Here is a 12585-nt window from a genome sequence, read left to right as displayed (position 1 = left end):
TGCAAAGTCCTGACCTCCAAAAACCATTGCAATAGGCTTATGAGGACAAATTTCATGTTCATTGGTTGAGGCATAGCTCAGAGGAAGGAAGGGAAGTAAGCTACTGAGAGAAAATAGGGTTGGAGAGAGCTCTGACCCAATTCTTCAGCTCAGCCTAGTAGCTGAAAAGAGTCAGTAGACCTGGAATAAGATGTTCTCATGTTAATGAGAATTTCCTCAGAACTTTCTATCTCCATTCACCCTGCCCTTGCTGTTCTCTCTCTAGATTAACCACAATCAGATTCTCATGCAATATTCTTTTCTTTAATCATTGGTGTTGGGTCAGCTTAGATTGAACACTCCCACTAACAGAAGTGTGTACAGTTCAGAAACTCTCCTGATGCCCTGTTACAGGGTTTGCGCTGATTGGATCAGAATGAGCAACATTTGCAAAAAGGTAAACCTCCCTGGGAGGGAAATGCCAGCGTCTGAGCCAAAATTCTTATGAGAGGAACTAGAGGTGGGTGTTAATGTCCATGAAAGGGCTGACTCTGAGCCGGTAGGAAATGTCTGGGACCCTCAAATATGCCCACACCTGAACATTCAGTCATAGAAGAACACATCTCCATCAGGGCAGAGCCCATGCTAGCAAAAGCTGAATGGCCCTCTTGTTGTGACTTGGCCCACCCAGTTGGGCTGTAAGAGTTGCTGAGTGGGGGTGGTTCTGTGATTGAGAAGACATGGTGCTGGGTGAGGGACCCCGACACCCAAGGAGATGGGAAGAACCCCCAAGCGAACCAGTAGGATATGGGGGGACTGAGGGGGAAGGAGAAGTGGACGCTGGACAGGACTGGCACCCTTGAAGGGTGGCTGAGAGGGGGGAGGGGTTCCCACTCCTGGAGGGACCTCAGGGGCTCAGATCAGGGGCCCAGCATTTCCCCTGCCCAATCGGCCGGGGAAATCTGCTGGGCTCTCAGGCTGGGTCCTATGCCCTCAGAGGTCCCCTCTGGGCTGAGTTGGTCCTGGGGACATAGGAGCAAGGCCGGGAGAGAACAGGAGAGGCAGACGGGAGGGACCCTTCAGGACCAGAGGAGTAGGAAAGGAGCAGAGAGGGTTTGCCCCACCCACTCAGGCACAGGGAGCCTGCTGAGCTCCCAGGCCAGTCTCCCAACCTCCAAAGTCCCCTCTGGGTGTGTGGGTCCTGGGTGCATAGGAGGGAGGCTGGGGAGATCAGGAGAGGCAGGCGGGACAAGCCCTCTGGGACCGGAGGAGTGGAGGGCATTTGCCCCACCCACTCAAGCCCAGGAAACCTGCTGGGTTCCCAGGTGAGGTCCCCCACCCTCTGAGACCAGAGGCAGGGGCACACCTGGGCCCTTCTGTTCTGTTGAGCCTAAGTCCCACCCACCACACCCCCACGCCTTTTCCAGCCCCATGGATCCTAAGCATAGGCCCCACTCACTGCTCAAACCTCACCCCTGCTCAGGCCCTGCCCTCCACAGCCAAGGCCTTTTCCACCTTTTCTTTTTTCTCTTCCTCTTTTTTACTATTGTGGTTCTGTTTTACTTTCCAGTTGTTGTTTCATCTATATTTTTATTTTTAGTCTAGGAAACTAACACAGCTGTTAGTTTCCTAGTCTAATTTTATTTTTTACTTTGTTATGGTTCTCCATTTTTTTTTTTTAACCACCCGACGCAGCTTGCAGGATCTTGGTTCATAAGCCGGGGGTCAGGCCAAAGCTCCTGCGGTGGGAGCTCCAAGTCCAAACCACTGGACTAACAGAGAACCTCAGAATCCAGGGAATATTCATTGGAGTGAGGTCCTCATCTCAGCACCAAGACCCAACTCTACCCAACAGCCTACAAACTCCAGTGTTGGAAGCCTCAGGCCAAACAACCAGAAAGACAGGAGCACAACCCCACTCATAAGAAAAGGAAAAAAAAATGAGATGGGAAAAAAATATGTCACAGATGAAGGAACAAAGTAAAAATCTACAAGACCAAAAAAATGAAGAGGAAATAGTCAATCTACCTGATAAAGAATTCAGAGTACTGACGGAAAAGATGATCCAGAATCTCAGAAATAGATTGGAGGCACAGATTGAGAAAATAGAAGAAATATTTAACAAAGATCTAGAAGAACTAAAGAACAAACAGAGATGAACAGCACAATAACTGAAATGAAAAATACACTAGAAGGAATCAATAACAGAATAACTGAGGCAGAAGAATGAATAAGTGAGCTGGAAGACAAAATGGTGGAAATAACTGCTGAGGAGCAGAATAAAGAAAAAAGACTGAAAAGAATTGAAGACAATCTCAGAGACCATTGGGACAACACTAAATGCAACAACATTCAAATAATAGGGGTCCCAGAGGAAGAAGAGAAAAACAAAGGGTCTGAGAAAATATTTGAAGAGATTATAGTCAAAAACTTCCCTAACATGGGAAAGGAAATAGTCACCCAAGTCCAGGAAGCTCAGAGAGTCCCATACAGTATAAAACCTAGGAGAAATACACAAAGACACATATTAATCAAACTAACAAAAATTAAATTCAGAGAAATAATATTAAAAGCAGCAAGGGAAAAATAACATACAAAGGAAGCCCCATAAGGTTATCACCTGACTTTTCAGCAGAAAATCTGCAGGCCAGAAGGGAGTGGCAGGATATACTTAAAGTGATGAAAGAGAAAAACCTACAACCAACATTACTCTACCCAGCAGGGATCTCATTCAGATTCAATGGAGAAATCAAAAGCTTTTCAGACCAGCAAAAGCTAAGAGAATTCAGCACCACAAAACCAGCTTTACAACAAATGTTAAAGAAATTTCTCTAGGCGGGAAACACAAGAGGAGAAAAAGACCCACAAAAACATACCCCAGACAATTAAGAAAATGGTAATAGGAACATACATATCGATAATAGCCTTGAATGTAAATGGATTAAATGCCCCAACCAAAAGACACAGACTGGCTGAATGGATACAAAAACAAGAGCCATATATATGCTGTCTATAAGAGACCCACTTCAGACCTAGGGACACATATGACTGAAAGTGAAGGGATAGAAAAAGATATTCCATGCAAATGGAAATCAAAAGAAAGCTGGAGTAGCAATACTCATATCAGATAAAATAGACTTTAAAATAAAGACTGCTACAAGAGATAAACAAAGACAAGAGATAAAGAAGGACACTACATAATGATCAAGGGATCAATCCAAGAAGATATAACAATTATAAATGTTTATGGACCCAACATAGGAGCACTTCAGTATATGAGGCATGCTAACAACCATGAAAGGGGAAATCGACAGTAACACAATAATAGTAGGGGACTTTAACATCCCACTTACACCAATGGACAGATCATCCAAAGAGAAAATAAATAAGGAAACACAAGCTTTAAATGACACAATAGACCAGTTACATTTAATTGATATTTATGCAACATTCCACCCAAAAGTGGCAGAATACACTTCTTTCTTTTCAAGTGCACACGGAAATTTCTTCAGGATAGATCACATCTTGGGTCACAAATCAAGCCTCAGAAAATTTAAGAAAATTGAAATCATATCAAGCAACTTTTCTGATCACAATGCTATGAGATTGGAAATCAATTACAGGAAAAAAACCTGTAAAAACCACAAGTACATGGAGGCTAACAGTGCATTACTAAATAACCAAGAGATCACTGAAGAAAGCAAAGAAGAAATTTTAAAAAACATAGAAACTAATGACAATGAAAACACAACAACCCAAAATCTATGGGATGCAGCAAAAGCAGTTCTAAGAGAGAAGTTTATAGCAATTCAACCTCACCTCAAGAAACAAGAAAAATCTTAAATAAACAATCTAACTGTACACCTAAAGCAACTAGAGAAAGAAGAGTAAAGAAAACCCAAAGTCAGTAGAAGGAAAGAAATCATAAATATCAGAGCAGAAATAAATGAAACAGAATATGAAGAAAACAATAGCAAAGATCAATAAATCTAAAAGCTGGTTCTTTGAGAAGATAAACAAAACTGATAAACCCTTAGCCAGCCTCATCAAGAAAAAAAACGGAGAGGACACAAATCAATAAAATTGGAAATGAAAAAGGAGAAATCACAACTGACACCACAGAAATACAAAGGATTACAAAAGACTACTACAAACAACTATATGCTAATAAAATGGACAACCACGAAGAAATGGACAAATTCTTTGAAAGGTGCAATTTCCCAAGGCTGAACCAGGAATAATTAGAAAATATAAACGGACCTATCACTAGTAATGAAATTGAAATTGTAATTAGAAATCTTCCAACAAACCAAGGTCCAGGACCAGAGGGCTTCACAGACGAATTCTATTAAATATTTAGAGAAGAGCTAACACCATTCCTTCTCAAACTCATCCAAAAAATTGCAGAGGGACGAACACTCCCAAATTCATTCTACAAAGCCACCATCACCCTGATACCCAAACCAGAAAAAGATATCACAAAAAAAGAAAATTATAGACCAATATCACTGATGAACATAGATGCAAAAATCCTGAACAAATACTAGCAAACAGAATCCAACAACATATTAAAAGGATCATACACCATGATCAAGTGGGATTTATCCCAGGGATTCAAGGATTCTTCAGTATACACAAATCAATCAATGTGATACACCATATTAACAAATTGAAGAAGAAAAACCATATGATCATCTCAATAGATGCGGAAAAAGCTTTCAACAAAATTCAACACCCATTTATGATAAAAACTATCCAGAAAATGGGAATAGAGGGAACCTACCTCAACATAATGAAGGCCATATATGACAAACCCACAGCAAACATCATTCTCAATGGTGAAAAACTGAAAGCATTTCTACTAAGATCAGGAACAAGACAAGGGTGTCCACTTACCACTCTTATTCAACATGGTTTTGGAAGTCCTAGCCACGGCAATCAGAGAAGAAAAGGCAAAAAAAGGAACACAAATTGGAAAAGAAGAAGTAAAACTGTCACTGTTTGCAGATGACATGATATTATATATAGAAAATCCTAAAGATGCCACCAGAAAACTATTAGAACTAATTAATGAATTTGGTAAGGTTGCAGGATACAAAATTAATACACAGAAAGCTCTTGCATTCCTATACACTAACAATGAAAAATCAGAAAGAGAAATTAAGGAAACAATCCCATTTACCATTGCAACAAAAAGAATAAAATACCTAGGAATAAACCTACCTAAGGAGATGAAAGATTAGTACTCAGAAAACTATAAAATACTGGTGAAAGGAATCAAAGATGATATAAACAGATGGAGAAATACACCATGTTCTTGGATTGGAAGAATCAATGTTGTGAAAATGACTATACTACCCAAAGCAATCTACAGATTCAGTGCAAACCCTATCAAACTATCAATGGCATTCTTCACAGAATTAGAACAAAAAAATTTACACTTCATATGGAAACACAAAAGACCCCAAAAAGCCAAAGCAATCTTGAGAGAGAAAAACGGAATGGAGGAATCAGTCTCTCTGACTTCAAACTATACTACAAAGCTACAGTAATCAAGACAGTATGGTACTGATAAAAACAGAAATATAGATCAATGGAACACGATAGAAAGCCAAGAGATAAACCGAGGCACCTATGGTCAACTGATCTATGACAAAGGAAGGCAAGGATATACAATGGAGAAAAGACAGTCTCTTCAATAAGTGGTGCTGGGAGAACTGGACAACTACATGTAAAAGAATGAAATTTGAACACTCCCTAACACCATACACAAAAATAAACTCAAAATGGATTAGAGACCTAAATGTAAGACCATACACTATAAAACTCTTAGAGGAAAACATAGGAAGAACACTCTTTGACATAAATCACAGCAAGATCTTTTTTGATCCACCTCCTAGAGTAATGGAAATAAAAACAAAAATAAACAAATGGGACCTAATGAAACTTAAAAGCTTGTGCAAAGCAAAGGAAACTACAAACAAGATGAAAAGACAACCCTCAGAATGGGAGAAAATATTTGCAAACGAATCAATGGACAAAGGAGTAATTTCCAAAATATATAAACAGCTCATGCAGCTCAATATTAAAAAAACAAACATCCCAATCCAAAAATGGGCAGAAGACCTAAATAGACATTTCTCCAAAGAAGACATACAGATGGCCAAGAAGCACATGAAAAGCTGCTCCACATCACTAATTATTAGAGAAATGCACATCAAAACCACAGTGAGGTATCACCTGACACCAGTTAGAATGGGCATCATGAGAAAATCTACAAAGAACAAATGCTGGAGAGGGTGTGGAGAAAAGGGAACCCTCTTACACTGTTCATGGGAATGTAAATTGATACAACCACTATGGAGAACAGTATGGAGGTTCCTTAAAATACTAAAAATAAAATTACCATATGACCCAGCAATCCCACTACTGTGCATATACCCAGAGAAAACCATAATTCAAAAAGACACATGCACCCCAATGTTCATTGCAGCTCTATTTACAATAACCAGGTCATGGAAGCAACCTCAATGCCCATCGACAGATGAATGGATAAAGAAGATGCGGTACATGTATACAATGGAATATTACTCAGCCATAAAAAGGAATGAAATTGGTCATTTATAGGGATGTGGATGGATATAGAGACTATCATACAGAGTGAAGTAAGTCAGAAAGAGAAAAACAAATATTGTATATTAATGCATATATGTGGAACCTAGAAAATGGTACAGACAAACCAGTTTGCAGGGCAGAAACAGAGACACAGATGTAGAGAACAAACGTATGGACACCAAAGGGGGAAAGTGGGGGGGTGGGGGTGGGAGTGGTGGTGTGATGAATTGGGAAATTGGGATTGACATGTATACACTGATGTGTAAAAAAATTGATGACTAATAAGAACTTGCTGTATAAAAAGATAAGTAAAATTCAAAAATTCAAAAAAAAGTAGTAAAGAGAAAAGAAAAAGAAAAGATGCTCAACATCACTAATTATTAGAGAAATACAAATCAAAACTACAATGGGGTATCACCTCACACCGGTCAGAATGGCCATCATCAAAAAATCTACAAATAGTAAATGCTAGAGAGGGTGTGGTGAAAAGGGACCCCTCCTGCACTGTTGGTGGGAATGTAAATTGATACAGCCACTATGGAGAACAGTATGGAGGGTCCTTAAAAAACTAAAAATAGAACTACCATATGACCCAGCAATCCCACTACAGGGCATATACCCTGAGAAGACCATAATTCAAAGAGTCATGTACCAAAATGTTCATTGCAGCTCTATTTACAATAGCCCGGAGATGGAAACAACCTAAGTGCCCATCATCGGATGAATGGATAAAGAAGATGTGGCACATATATACAATGGAATATTACTCAGCCATAAAAAGAAACGAAATTGAGCTATTTGTAATGAGGTGGATAGACATAGAGTCTGTCATACAGAGTGAAGTAAGTCAGAAAGAGAAAGACAAATACCATATGCTAACACGTATATATGGAATTTAAGAAAAAAAATGTCATGAAGAACCTAGGGGTAAGACAGGAATAAAGACACAGATCTACTAGAGAACGGACTTGAGGATATGGGGAGGGGGAAGGGTGAGCTGCGACAAAGTGAAAGAGAGGCATGGACATATATACACTACTAAACGTAAGGTAGATAGCTAGTGGGAAGCAGCCGCATAGCACAGGGAGATCAGCTCGGTGCTTTGTGACCGCCTGGAGGGGTGGGATAGGGAGGGTGGGAGGGAGGGAGACGCAAGAGGGAAGAGATATGGGAACATATGTATATGTATAGCTGATTCACTTTGTTATAAAGCGGAAACTAACACACCATTGTAAAGCAATTATACCCCAATAAAGCTGTTAAAAAAAAAAAAAAGACATGTACTACAGTGTTCATTGCAGCACTATTTACAATAGCCAGGACATGGAAGCAACCTAAGTGTCTATTGACAGATGAATGGATAAAGAATGTTACTCAGCCATAAAAAGAAACAAAATTGAGTTATTTGTAGTGAAGTGGATGGGCCTAGAGTCTGTTATACAGAGTGAAGTAAGTCAGAAAGAGAAAAACAAATACTGTATGCTAACGCACATATGTGGAATCTAAAAAAAAAACAGGTACTGATGAACCGAGTGGCAGGGCAGGAATAAAGACGTAACCATAGAGAATGAACCTGAGGACACAGGAGGTGGGGAGGGGGAAGCTGGGGCGACGTGTATGAGTACGTACACTACTGAATGTAAGATAGCTAGCTAGTGGGAAGCAGCAGCATAGCACAGGGAGATCAGCTCGGTGCTTTGCGATGACCTAGAGGGGTGGGGTAGGGAGGGTGGGAGGGAGGCTTAAGAGAGAGGGGATATGGGGATATATGTCGGCATATGCCTGATTCACCTTGCTGTACAACAGAAACTAACACAGTATTGTGAAGCAATTATACTCCAATAAAGATCTATTAAAAAAAAAAAAAAGACCTGGTACCCATCTCTCTTCCAGGTGGATTTCCCTCTTCACATGGTCAGCTTAAAACCTCCCCTCAAAGATGCTGATCTCCTTTGGGCTGTCTCAGGATACAGTGTGTTTCAAATAACAAACTCTAAGCAGGAGGTAAGGGTTTCTAAACAGTACACATCATAACTATGCATTTCTTCACCTGTTGAAGTCAACGGAACACTGCATTTTTCCTTCCTCAGAATACACTCTAGACCTGGGTGAGGAGCCAGTGGCCACATGTGGTTATCTAAACGTAAATTCATTAAAATTAAAGAAAATTTAAACTCAGTTCCTCAATTGTACTGGCCACATTTCTAGTGCTCAATAGCCACTGTGTTGCAAAGCACAGAGAATAGAACATTCGTCAGTGCAAACAGGTCTATTGGATAGCATAGACCTAGACAGATTTATCACCCCGTTGAGAGAAGAGATTCAGCCACCATCTTCTTGCTTCAGACTTGTCTATATTCAACACAAATTCCCCTAACATCCTGAGGCTGAGACAGAGCTAAAAATTCTCAGATGGCAACCTTGTAAAGGGTATTATGGTTGAAAAATAAAAATTAAACAAGACCTCTATTTTTAAAATGAACTTTGTTATTGGCATTGTTGGTATTTGAAGTTGCTGGAATAGATTAATATAATTAAATAAAAGGCTGGATTCAATTGTGTAAGTTGTGTTTGACAGTAATTAACAAAAGGACCCAGAAGGCTTATTGCTTAATTGGTTGAACAAAGCAAGAATGTGGTGTTTCTTGCTTCTTTAACCATCCGCATGATTTATTACCTTATTACAGAAATGGTGGTCAGCTCAGTCCCTGGCTGGTACTTCAAGACCCTTAATTTAAACAAAACAGGTGCCTCCATTTAGTTCTAAAAAAATTCAACCTTCTTCTCCTCACAGAGGAACAGAGTGTTCAAATTCTCTTCTCTATGGGCTCATCTCTGATTTTATCCACAATGATCAATTTAAAAGTAGAGAAACTTGGCAGTCGGAAGATTTGATTCCCAAGAGTTTCATTTGTCTACCTGAATTTTATGATTGACCTTATTGTTTGGGTTGTAAGACTGAATTCATCATCACCCCCAACAAGCTCGCCATCATTAGTAAGTATCCCACTGAGGGGACAGAGAGAAGTATTCAGCCAACAATCTAGAGTCAACACTCTTTGTGTTATTACACAATGAAAGCAGATGTCATCCCTGGAGGGGCCCTGATCTATTTCCTCTTTGGTCTCAATGCCATCCATCTCACTGACCAACTTAGAATCCCAACTCCCACAAACATCAAAAAGTCCCCCAGGTCCACGAGACGGTCACTGGTGCAGCTGTCACTGCACCAGAATTTGACATCATTAGAGTTCGTGTTATTGTGCCCACCTGAGGAGAAGCCTTCCATTTTCCCCTGAAAGGCCAAGAAAAACCAGTTGGACACCAAGTGATCTGTGACCAGTCACCAAATCTGGACATTGACACGGGCTGCCTTGATGGGCACAACTCTACATATTGTGTACACTGTTTATGCTTGTTCTTTAAAAGCTCTGTTCAGAATGCAACTTGTTTGGCCAAAGCCCAAAGCACCTACAAGTCCAGCCCTGATTCTTCAAGCACCTTGATTTGGGCATATTTCCAGGGATTATGTTAAGTGCAAATAGCCAAGGAGGTGATATTTTCAGGATTCTAGAATCCTCTCCTATTTCTTTATTAATAACGGTCCCTCCAATCTCCAAACTCTTTGCAGTTTCAACCTCTTCCTCCATGAAATGTGCTCTTTAAATATGGAAGTGTGTCCTTAGTATTGTTTTGATATTGTGAGGATCTTTGCTGGCGTGGTAATTCTTTCCACAGGACTGGCACGTTGATGTTCTCTCATCACTGAAGTCTCTACATGATATCAATACACTATGCTATAATGACATAAAAGCAGCTCACCTGATTTTATTTGGCTCAAAAACAGAGTCGGCCTGGTTACTTCACTCCTAGGGTGATAGTTCACAAGCTCAGCCCAAACAGATTAGATTCATGTTTGAAAATTAAAGTTTCCCAATAATTCCTAAACCGTACAGCTAACACACAGTTAACTGATATTCCAGAACGCTTGACAAATGCTAAATGAAGATGGCAGGGCCAATTCTGCTGCAACTTGGGCTTATGAAAGCCTTTAAACTTTACAGTAAAATGTGACCAGAGGATAGGGCAACTTTACTTCACTGGGCAACCTTCAAGAAGGCACTGCTGACCCCTCTCCTTTAGGAATCGGCCAAGGGTGGCATTGCTTAATGTTTTATTTAAATAAGACCCAGGAGAGCATGAGAAGCTGTTTTTAAAGTCATGACCTGTCCAGATACACCAATGCTAACCCTGTTGAGAGGGTGGAGAATATCTGTTGTGTGGGAGGAGAGCAACAAATGGATTATCTAACCAGCACAATTCTCCAGCTCTAGCCATGTGGCTCCAGTGGGACCTGCCTGTTATCGCCACAGGATTCCACCCTCTGATTGGTTCCAGGGAGGACACTTGACCTAATTGGGTCAACCAGCACATTCACCAATAATTTTGCTACTGAGGCTAAGAAATTAGTCTCTCTAGCAGAAATGTAAGAGATAATGTAAGAATTTATGAGCACTGAACAAATCAATTAATTGCTCAAATTTTCAGCTGTTCTCAACCTCAGCTCCTCTCCTGGAAGAGCCCACAGTATGAAGGCACAGAAATACCATTTACTATGGACATAGGATGAGAGGCTACTAGAGGTCCTGCCGATAGTGGTGGGGATATGGTCCTTGTCTCGAGGAGGCAGCTGGGGCCCTGGAAAGCAGGTAGCCCCATTTAAGTAGAGGCTCTATAGGAACCCTCTGGAGATGATCCAGGACCTGTGGCCTCTGAAAATAGCCACATCGAACGGACAAACATGAGATTATATGATCAGAAAACAAATCATGCCGAAACCCAAAATTTGATTCTCTCAATCCTGAATCCCACAGTAAAGTTAAAGCACCATTAACTAAGAAAGAGACGCCAAATTCACTCTTCAACACCAGAGTCTGTAATAGTGACATAGAGTGTTCTGGCCCTGCCCACCTCCCTCTGGTCTTACAGCTTCAGTGAGCTCCTGAAGAAATGATAACAGTGAGCATCTGCATTTCTTTGCCTGAGGGTTTTCCTCAAAGATAAAGAAGGCTTCTTTATGATGTGGGGAAGCCCAGCCATGCCTTGGAAGTCACCCCCCAGGAGCAACCCTCAATCACTGACTGACAGGAGTTGGAGTATAAACACCTCAGCTCCCTCACCTCTCCAGCAGGACAACTCTGAGGTGCATGTTCTACACCATTTTCCAGCGTTTACTGTGGGATTAAGCTCTGATCACCCAAGTGGTAAATGGCTTGATGGCGCATCTGTAATTGGCTGCATTCCCGTCCACACACCCCAACTGGTACTTCCTAGGCTCACCTTCCAGATAGACCACTTGCCCTCAAATCCTTATCTCCTAATAGGAAAACCCACCCTAGAATACATGGCCTGGCCCACCAGAAGCTTCCATCTACAAGAGTTAGTTTGTTCATCAAATTCCATTCTTCATTTATTTATCAATAGTCCCACCCCATGCACCAAATACCCCTATTGCCCTGAACTGAAATTATCCCACCAAAGAGCAAGACCAGAGTATGGGCTTCCGGGAAGCTGTGTCCCGAGAGAAAGAGACTGAGGAAGGGGCATATGGTCAGTGCTTATCCCAAGCTTATCAATAATATTAGAAGTCCTTCCTCTGGGTAAGAATGAGTGAGGCCACTCATGTTCCACTAGCTGATGTCCCTCCTTGTGGAAACCTGAAGCCTAGGGAAGCAAGGTTCCCTCCTGCATCACACAACATTTCCCTCTCATATTCCAGTTATTTTCCAGTAACTGGTACATACCAGTATTAGAGGATGTACAGGTATACTGTGTAAGTCAGTAGTGGAGAGCATGATAGCTCTCCAGGATAAAGTGAGGGGGATTTAGATATGAGGTGGGTATTGGAGAGGAGAAGGGTGAAACAACATGGTGAATATCTAAAGAGCAAGATGGTCAGAAAGGTATTCCTAGTGGGGGCAGGAAGGGTTG

This window comes from Pseudorca crassidens, chromosome 5 (assembly GCF_039906515.1).
Source record: "Pseudorca crassidens isolate mPseCra1 chromosome 5, mPseCra1.hap1, whole genome shotgun sequence".
NCBI lineage: Eukaryota > Metazoa > Chordata > Mammalia > Artiodactyla > Delphinidae > Pseudorca > Pseudorca crassidens.
The sequence above is the reverse complement of the archived record's forward strand: the minus strand, read 5'-3'. Positions refer to the sequence as shown.